Genomic DNA, 9,489 nt, shown 5'->3' with positions numbered 1-9,489 from the left:
CATGTAGGAGATGGGTTACGGCGCCCCGGACTCTGGATGCCCCAACACGGTTCCGTCGCCTCCAGGAAAGTGGTGCTGCCAGGGACCCTTGCAGCTGTTCCTGGATGACCGGACTGTCCTCGGATATTGTGTGACTGTCCCCTGGTGAGCCTACACCTGCCCAGGCCTGGAAGCTCACCTTCCCACCTGTGCTTCCACCTCCCACTTTGCCTCTGGCCCTGTGGGTCCTCTGGGCCCACGTGGGGGACGGGGAGAAAGGGCCCGTGCAGTGTGGAGTCTGGGGGCGGGGGGGGGCAGAGAGCTCTCCATAGAAACGGCCAGGGATTGCCACGGGAGAGGAAGCACAGGCCCAGGACACCAGGGACAGCTTTTAGATCCTCCTTTGCTTCTTTTGTGTATACTTTTTCTTCTCATCAATAGTGAAAGTATTAAAACATTACAAAACGCTAGAGAAGGCTGCTTGCTGCTTAAGCAGGAAGGAAGAGAACAATGGGGTTGCTTCCCTGTGGGCCTGGGTGAGAAGCTGCAGGAGGAGGCAGCCAGAAAGGGAGGCAGACAAGAGGAAAGCAGTGTAAGGAGGCCGGCCTGGGGGGCCACAAGAGAGGCTGGTGGCGGGCCACTCCTGGCACCTGCAGACCTCGGGGCTCCCACGACCTCTCTGATAATGGCATCGCTCCTCACCCCTGCCCACCCGTGAGTCTGCTGGAGGGGCAGTCACTATGGCTTCAAGGGGAATGAGCCACAGAGAAGCCCGTGGAACATGGTGCGATAAAATGGTGCTGGGGTCCCGCCACCCCAGGTCGGCCTGTTCTCCCGACTTTAGCTTATTTTTCTATAAAATGGGCGATATAACATCCATCATTTTTCTTTAAACAGCCAGAGTATCATAGTCCACAAAAACGCCGCTGATCCATGATCATCACTGTTGCCCTCAGTTTTCATGAATAAAAGAAGGGAGAGGGTAAGACGTTCGAACCACACTAAGGTCGGCCCTATCAGTATTTTTTCCTTGCATGTTTTTCGTTTTTGTTTTTTCTGTCGAAAGTGGCAAAAGAAAACTCTATTGTGTTTGGTAGGGAGGGTTTCCAACGGTGGCTTTGGGGATACTGCTTGTTTCCCATGCTCATGGATGTCTAGGATCTAATTGAGGCCTCGCTTGCAAAAGAATTCACACGCTTTCTCATAACTGTTTTTGCATGAGCTAAGTCACTTCTGTGCATAGAGGAGGGCCTTGTTCCAAGCTCAAGACTGAGCATCTTGGAGCTGGGGCCTAGGGAAGGACAGGCTAGCTGTGGGGTCCGGAGGGGGCTGGGCAGCATGGAAAGGGGTGGTCAGTAAGTGCTGTGCTGTCCGAAAGGCCTGATCTGTCACCTCTGGGCCTGAGGCTAGCTGGTGACCCGAACACTTGGTTCTGTGCGGCCTGCCCGTTTCTTCCCACTGGGAAAACCCAAAGGGCAGGGCCGAGGGTGAGGCAAGGAGAAGACTGGAGCCCGAGAGCATGAAAAAGGTAAGAGTAACAAAGTCAGCAGTGAGAACAGTCTATAACATTTTTGAATTTTTGGTAATGTGTCGATTGTCTCATTTCCTTGCTGACAATCCACTGAAGCAGACCCTGCATCCCCCGGGGAGCACATGCCTGCGGGGAGACACCCCCAGCACAGACCTATAGGCCAAGCTCACCTCCGGCCTCCAGCAGCCCCACTCTGGCCCCCACCCCGCAGGCCTCCCAGGCCCCTGCCCGCCACCCCCAGCCTGTGATGCTGGTCTGGGGAGGGGAGAACATAGTCAACGGATCTGAGGTAGACTAGGATGGAACTGGGTTTAGAGAAGTGCTCCGCGTCTCGCGTGATGCGGGCTCCTTCATATCCAGCCTTTGGGTTAGATTGTAGCATGAGTAGATGAGGCTAGGGGAGGAGCACCGTGCAAGTAGGACACCGGAAGGCTGCGGCTAGACTCTGCACAGACTTGCCCCGCGGCCTGTGGTGTATCCCGCGCTCCTATTTTTCAAATGGGAAAATGTCATCCCTACCCCGAGGCTCTTGCTAGAGGAAGATCACATGACAAGGAGACAGGAAAGTAAAGGAAGATCTTTTTTTAGCCGAACATCAGCAACCAGGGCGTTAGTTGGGGGGGAGGAAAGGGTTCTTGAGCAAATCTCTGCACCCAGAGCTCCAGACTTTTGAAGCTTTTTGTCTCCAAATGAAAACCATCCTCAGGTAACGATACCTGTCCCTCTCTCTCTGCGCCAGCGGAGCCACGGAGTCCCCTACCTGCCTTGCAGAACAGGCCTCCGCCGTGGTCTCTACACCTAATCCTGACCCACCATCCCCCCTCAACCTCACCCCTCCCCACCTGCCACTGAGGCTCAGTCAACAGTGGGCAGTTGTCCGGAAAGTGTGACTTTGCACACTGGAGTGGGAGGCTGCTCTGATGGCGGCGCGGGGCCCAGACCGAGGAATCTGTTCACGGAGGAAGGAGGCAAAGGAACAAGAAGCTCCAGCTCACTGGCGTTCAGCCCCCGTGGGCTTCTGCGGAAGGCTGAATGGCAGTTATTCGAGAGGAAGCCGGTGAATGCTCTGCCACACGATTCGGGGAGACACTGTCAGCACAGCAGCACTGCTGTGAGTCCCCAGATAGATCTACAGGGGAGAGTGGGCTCAGGGCTCAGGGTGGAAAGGGGTAAAGGCTACACAGGCATGAACTTCCCAACTGTTCCTTCAGAGCTTACTTCACATTTCAGTTTGGTCTTTTTCCAGCCGTGGGAGACGGAGATCAAGCGCTAGGATGACTCAAACCCAAAGGCCATTGCAGTCCTTGGCGGTAGGTATCACCCTAAGAACGTTAGTTCCGGATGGCTTCCTAAGGGGTTAAAAAGAGCAATCAGCGGACACAGCGAAGCTAGAGAGCCTTGTCCCAAGAGAGAGGCTTGGAGGATGTTCAGCTTTGGGAAATTTTCCACACCATGGCCTCCCTGAGCTTATGGGCAGCGAGGTGGCTGCTCTGAGCTGGATTAGTGTGCTTCCCACTTAGGATTTCTCTCAGTGTGCCGGGCACAGCTCCGGCCCAGCTCTGGCACCTTCCTCTGAGGAGCTTGCGCCCTCCTCCCCGCCTTGTGAGATGCTCAGGCCTGTGCTCGGACCACTCCTTTGGGAGAGCTCACAGCTCTTCCCCTGCTGTCGTGGGGAGTGAAATATGTGTGCAGAGCTCAGGGAAGTTGACTACAGCTGTAGAGTTGAGTAAAGCTCCCTTATGAAGTGAGAGGTTACTGGACGTAGAATCCTGGCAGCTCCGTTGCTCGGAGATCTTCCTCGACAATGCCCTGGCTGAGACATCACACCTATGGAAGGGGCCGGGTGTCATGGCGAGGGGACGTGGGAGCACCTCTCTCTGCCCTGGGCCTTCTGTGGACAGAATGGTCAAGAGCACAGGTATCTGAGGTCCAGTCTGGCTGATGGAGATTTGATCCACTCTCATGAGCCACTGAAAGAAGGGATGGATGTGTCTTCCAACCTGTCTGGGATTAGGATGAGTGGGTTCAAAGGTTCTGGAAAGTGCTCTCTTTCTGTACTGTTTCTTCTCATTCTTTTGGACTGGAAGTATCTTTAATGGACAGAAATCTTCACGAAGCTAAAGTCTGCAGCATGAGCCCTCTTGGATCAGAAACACCATGACACCATCTGGGGTGGAGGTGGAGCACTGAGCTTCAGGAGAGAGAAGGGGCAGAGGAGGGTGGGCCGAGACACTGGTGGTGTGCAACACCTGCTTGCCAAGGACCGGTGCTGGGTTCTTTGTCACTATCTGGGCTCTTTTTCTCTTCCACCAGACGATCATGTAAGTGGCCAGGGAGGTGCTTAGGATAAGCTTTAGTGCCTCTAGGGCTTCTGTTGGTCCCAGTTTTCTCATTGGTCCTTCCAGACTAGTGCCACCCACCAGAACTTCCTGTGGTGACGAAGCTACTCTAAATCTGTGTTGTCTAATGCAGCAGCTACTAGGCACATTGAGTATCGAGCACCCCAAAAGTGGCTACGGAGACTGAAAAACTGAATTTTAATTTTTATTTAATTTTAATTAATTTTAATTTAAATAGCAATGTAACAGCAATTTTAACAATTTTAAAATGTAGCAATTTTAATTGTTAAATAGCAATTTAATAGCTAGTGGCTGCCATACTGGTCAGCAAAGCTCTAGACTTTCTTGAGAAGAGTGAGGATGGAGAGTCCAGGACACCGGACCAGGAGTCAGCAGATCAGGTTCTTCCATCCAGCCCAGCCACTGAGCCTTGTGTGAACTTGAGGAAGTTGTTTAAATTCTTGGTGCATTAGTTTCTCTCCCTGGATTAGGGAGTGGGGGTGGGCGGTTGGCCCTGCCTGCCTTGATAGACGTACATGAAAGTTTGGACACATCTGTGTAACCAGTACTCAGGTCAAGAAAACAGAGCATGGGGCTCCTGGGGGGCTCAGTGGTTGAGCACCTGCCTTCAGCTCAGGCCATGACCCTGGGGTCCTGGGATCGAGTTCCGCATTGGGCTCCCTGCATGGAGCCTGCTTCTCCCTCTGCCTGGGTCTCTGCCTCTCTCTCTGTGTCTCTCATGAATTAATAAATAAAATCTTTTTCTGGAAAAAAAAAAAAAAACGAACATAACCAGGATCTTAAAAGCTCCTCTGTTGCTCATCATTACAGTCTGCACCCAAGGACAAACCCTACCTTGACTTCCAAAAGGAGCCATCAGTTTTGCCTGTTTTTGAACTTACTATAAACGAACCACACAGTATGCATCCTCTTGGATCTGAATTGTTTCATTTGACCTTGTCTGTGATGGTTTTCAAAATTGTCATGTGTTGTAGTTACTGATTCTCATTGCGTTTCTGTGACTATATTATACTTTGTGTATTTATTTCTATTGACAGGCATTTGGGAAGTTTTCTTATGGGGGTTATTATGGACGATGCTTCCACAAACGTTTCATTATTTGTTTTTGGAGAATATACGTTGGTGATATTCCTAAGAGAGCAACTATGCTCAAGATAAGATCTTGAGAAAGGAGAAGTGAGGAGGAGAAAGATAATCACAAGAAAATGGTCAACATGTCTCAGAAATTTCCCCCAATTCCATGCACATCCTTCTCTAAGGTATGTATGTATATGTTCTTGTTTAGAAGATACACATAATTAGTTTTCCTAGGTGGTCGTACCAATCTGTGCACTTGTCAGTAGTACATTCATGGATCTCTGTTACTAGAAACATGTCCTATCACTTCTCATGTGACCAGGGCCTTGCAGGTGGCTCCCGAGTGTCTCTAAATAGATCCTCAGGTGCCGTGAATCTGTCTGCTCTTTATGTTCTTGGCTCCTCCAGGCATGGACTCTGACACCCGCAGGAGGCTCATCGGTGTTCAAGGAGGTACTGGGTCCAGTCCTCAGAGCAGAACTATGCCTCGTCCATCAGGAATTTACACTTTGTGTGTGTGTGTGTGGTTTTCCATTCATCTTTCCTGACCTCTTAAGCTTAAAGAAAAAGGCTCATGTCCCACCATTTTCTGGCTGCTCCTTCACAAGAGGCCTGTCTCAAAGGGAAGGCTTCCTGGAACTTTGGTTTTGATGCCACAAAGATTCAGTCTCTGCTGGGTTCCTACGTGGGGAACGCAGAAGACTCTGCACATGCAGCCTCTCTGCTCACCCTCATCCCTCTCCTGCCTGAATGCCAGCCTCTCCTCCCCCAACTCCGTCCTCTCTCGCTCACTTCCCGCCCCTCAGCTCCTCTTGTCCTCACGCCAGCCACTGGCAGAGGCACATCAAAGGTCCAAAGAGGGTGGGGAGGGATTTTGAACAGGGAGACGTAAGGAAGCTGTGGGAGAGGCTGTGCAGCCTCTTCCAATTGCCACAGCTCCCCCTCTGCGCGGGTGGAGGGCTCTGGGCTTTTCTTCCCAGCTCTGGGATGTCAGGACGGTCTTGTGAACAGGGTTCTTGTGCTCAGTGCATCGGGTATCGCTGGTAGACTCTGATATACAGAAAGATGAGCCCTGATGCTGAAGGGGTGGGGACACCCCATCCCTCTATCTGCTCCGAGGATGCGGGTAAGCGCAGGAGACAGAAGCTTAGGAAGTCTGGTGTCCTGCTACGTTGCTTTGTATTTTTTCCAGGCTCTTGCTATACGGTGCATGGTTATGCTGGAAATTAGTTTGAGGGAAAACAGGAGGTGAGAGCCAGTGACATCTTTTACTTTGGATCTCTGGTATTTTGTAATCTCCCTGACTCCTCTGCCCCACTCTGACAACCTCACCAAACAAAAATCATAATTTGAGCATTGACTAAAATGCTCTGGCACTATGCTAGAATTCTCTGTTTGCCAAATACCAAAATATTTGCGACTTGCATAAACTTCTCACAGCTCCCTAATTATATCCTATACACGATGCCGGGGACCCAGAAGACAGGCAGCTGCTTTCCAGCTGCAGACACACCTGACGTATTAAGATCTCAAAGCAAAGCAGCTCAGAACAGAGGCTGAGTGGAACCCGCAGACCCTGAAAAGTAAAAGGCCCACAGAGAGGGGCAAGCACCTCAAGGAGGAGAGGACAGGTGAGGTTTTCTGGGAGAGAGGGTCAGGAGAAGGTCCCGAAGGACAGGTAGGTAGCAGAAGTGAAGCTTCCAATGCAGGGGACAGCGGGAGCGACGGGAGCCATGTCATCATCAACACCATGTGACCACGGAACTGAAGGGACTTGGGATCACCCTGATTATCTGTAGGATGACAAGGCTGAGGTTGGGATGGGATAGGGCCTTGCCTGAGGTCGCAGGACGGAGAGGCCAGGACCCTGGAGTTACTTCCTTTGCTCAGAGGTGCTGTCTGCACACAGAGCTGCTGTAGGATGGTGTCCCTCTGTGCCCTGGTGGCTCAGCCACCAGCCTCATGGGTGCTTTTTTGCCTTAGGCTTGGCGCCGGAGGCATTTTCCTCGTGCGTCTTTTCCTTAAACTGCCACCAGCCCAGGTAGCTTCCTGCCCGAGGCCTGGCCCTGCCCATGTCAGCGCTGACGGACCCTGAATCCGCGCCTCCAACCTGCGGTTCACAGATGCAGAGACAGGCCAGGGAGGGTGGCAGCAGGGCTCTCCCAGGAGCGCAGGTCACCCTCCTGGGCCGCCAGGCGTCCTAGGAGGAGGGAATGCCCCCAACCGCAGGGGACGCAGGGACAAGGGTGAAAAAGGTACAGAAGCCACACTCACTTTTGGATAATCGCGTACTCTGCCCCTACCTCTTGTCCGCCTCCCCTGAGTCATGTCGAGGCCAAGGGTCCTCCTAGCGCTGCTGCCTCAGACCTAAAAGACCTTGGACTTTATGCTGGACCCATAGCCTGCAGGGGTGGCTGTACCCCGTGCTGGAGGCAGGGGTGATGAGGAGGCAGGGGTGCTTGGGGGGCTCTGAGACAGGAACGGAGGGCTCAGGCCTCCTCTGAAGTGGGAGGAGCAACCCATTTGATCTTCCCTATTTTACAGGAAAGGCTTGGCCCTGTCCCCTGGGAACCGGGTCGACAGGAAATAACCAAGCTTATGTTTGAGGAGGCACTGGTGTTTTTTCTCCGTGTTAACCGCTGGGCCGGCTGTCTTTCTTTTGAGAGTTTCAAACCGGGAAAGGCCTCCTAAATGGATCGGAATTTAAAAGACCACATGGATGGGCCTAAAGACTGTTATGCAAAGTGACATAGTCAGACAGGAAAGACAAACACCATATGATTTCCCTTATATGTAGAATCTAAAAAACAAAGCAAATGAACAAACAAAATCTGAGACAAACCCATAAATGCAGAGAATAAACTGGTGGCTGCTCGAGGGCAGGGGGATGGGGGAAGGAGCGAAGTTGGTCAAAAAGATGTGGAGGCATAAACGTCCAGTTAGGAAATAAATCAGAGATAAAAAGTACCGTGTAGGGGATAGAGTCAATAATACTGTAATAACTTTGCACAGTGACAAAGGGTGACTGTCCTCAGGCCGGCGAGTGCTGGGCAGTGTGGGGAATCGTCAGATCAGTGTGTTGTACACCTGAAGCCAATATAGCGCTGTATGCGTCAACAACAAAATGTAAAATATAAAAAAATTAAAAATAAAAGAGGACATTCATCCTGCCGCTTGTGACAACATGGATGAAAGTAGAGGCCATTATGCTAAGTGAGATGAGGTGACCAGAGAAAGATAAAGACCATGTGGCATCACTGATATGTGGGATTGGAACCGGGAGCTGCCAGATAGGCTCCTGGGAGGAGTAGGTCAGAAGATACCAAAGGTATACTTAAAAGGTGAGTAAGTTCTGAGGAATTAATTTTTTTTTATTTATGATAGTCACACAGAGAGAGAGAGAGAGAGGCAGAGACACAGGCAGAGGGAGAAGCAGGCTCCATGCACCAGGAGCCCGATGTGGGATTCGATCCCGGGTCTCCAGGATCAGGCCCTGGGCCAAAGGCGGCGCCAAACCGCTGCGCCACCCAGGGATCCCAGTTCTGAGGAATTAATATCAGCATAGTGACTAAGTTAATAATATGTCACATATCGAAATTGGCTAAAAGAGTAAATTTTAAGTATTCTTATCACAAACGCAAAGAACCACGTGAGGTGACGGATGTGCTAGTTTTTCTTGATTGAGGTGATCATTTCACATGTACACGTATGTCACACCATGTTGTACACTTTGAATATATGCGATCTTATCTGTCGCAAAAAATGGAGGCGATTTTAGAAATGACAATTCTTGGAATTGCAAAAAAGGTTGAAGTGTTCATAACTCATCTGAAGGATGACCAAGGATGAGAGAGACTAAGAGTCAACCAGAGAAAGACAATTATCATGGTTTCACTCACATGTGGAATTTAAGAAGGAAAGGAGATGATCACAGGGGAAGAGAGGGAAAAATGAAACAGGATGAAGTCAGATGGAAAACCGTAAGACTCTTAAGAACAGGAACAACTGAGGGTAGTTGGAGGGGCGGCGGGTGGGGCTGGGGTCACTGCGGGCCGGGCATGAAGGAGGGCACTCCCTGCACTGAGCACTGGGGGTTACCTGCAACCAGTGAATAACTGACTCTACATCTGAAACTACTGATGCACCACGTGTTAACCAATTAGAAAATAAATCAACAAAAAGTGTGTGAGCACAGTGGACGGGAGATAGCGCGTGTGTGGAGGTGAGAGTGCGTACACGTGTAGGTGCGCACAAACTCTGGTATGTGCACACGTGTGTTGCAGGAGAGGGCAGAGCAGGCCGGGCACCGGGGTCCCACGCTGTGGACGTTAAGCTCTGTAAGGCGGCATCTGTGCCTTCCTCAAGCACTGGCCTCGCCTCTGCCCTGCACATGGTCATGGTGGCACCGTAGAAGCCTCTAGTCAGAGCAGAGACTGGCGGGCTTAGGGCTAAGGAAGGGCGGGTGCCTGGCTCAGGTCAGCAGTCATTCAACAAACGCTTGGTGAGAATATGTGATGATCTGTGGAGGGTGTGTGAGGGGGT

General features: G+C 51.3%; 2 long non-coding RNA genes across 4 annotated transcripts; one reads left to right on the top strand and one right to left on the bottom strand.

Annotated features, from left to right (window-relative positions):
* Positions 1 to 2,076: 2,076 nt before the first annotated feature.
* Positions 2,077 to 3,300, bottom strand: LOC111095763. Of its 2 annotated transcripts, none has more exons than XR_005359000.1 (2): positions 2,962 to 3,300; positions 2,077 to 2,859 (listed from the first exon to the last, which is right to left on the bottom strand). It is a non-coding gene; the product is annotated as an uncharacterized LOC111095763 (long non-coding RNA). The 2 variants fall into 2 exon arrangements; XR_005358999.1 differs by having other exon boundaries at positions 3,077 to 3,298.
* Positions 3,301 to 3,323: 23 nt separating this feature from the next.
* Positions 3,324 to 9,489, top strand: LOC102156294. Of its 2 annotated transcripts, none has more exons than XR_005359001.1 (3): positions 3,324 to 3,428; positions 4,908 to 5,129; positions 5,356 to 9,489. It is a non-coding gene; the product is annotated as an uncharacterized LOC102156294 (long non-coding RNA). The 2 variants fall into 2 exon arrangements; XR_005359002.1 differs by having other exon boundaries at positions 3,368 to 3,831.

Source organism: Canis lupus, chromosome 5 (genome assembly GCF_011100685.1).
Source record: "Canis lupus familiaris isolate Mischka breed German Shepherd chromosome 5, alternate assembly UU_Cfam_GSD_1.0, whole genome shotgun sequence".
NCBI lineage: Eukaryota > Metazoa > Chordata > Mammalia > Carnivora > Canidae > Canis > Canis lupus.
Note: the sequence above shows the minus strand (reverse complement) of the source record. Positions and strands in the feature narration are given on the sequence as shown.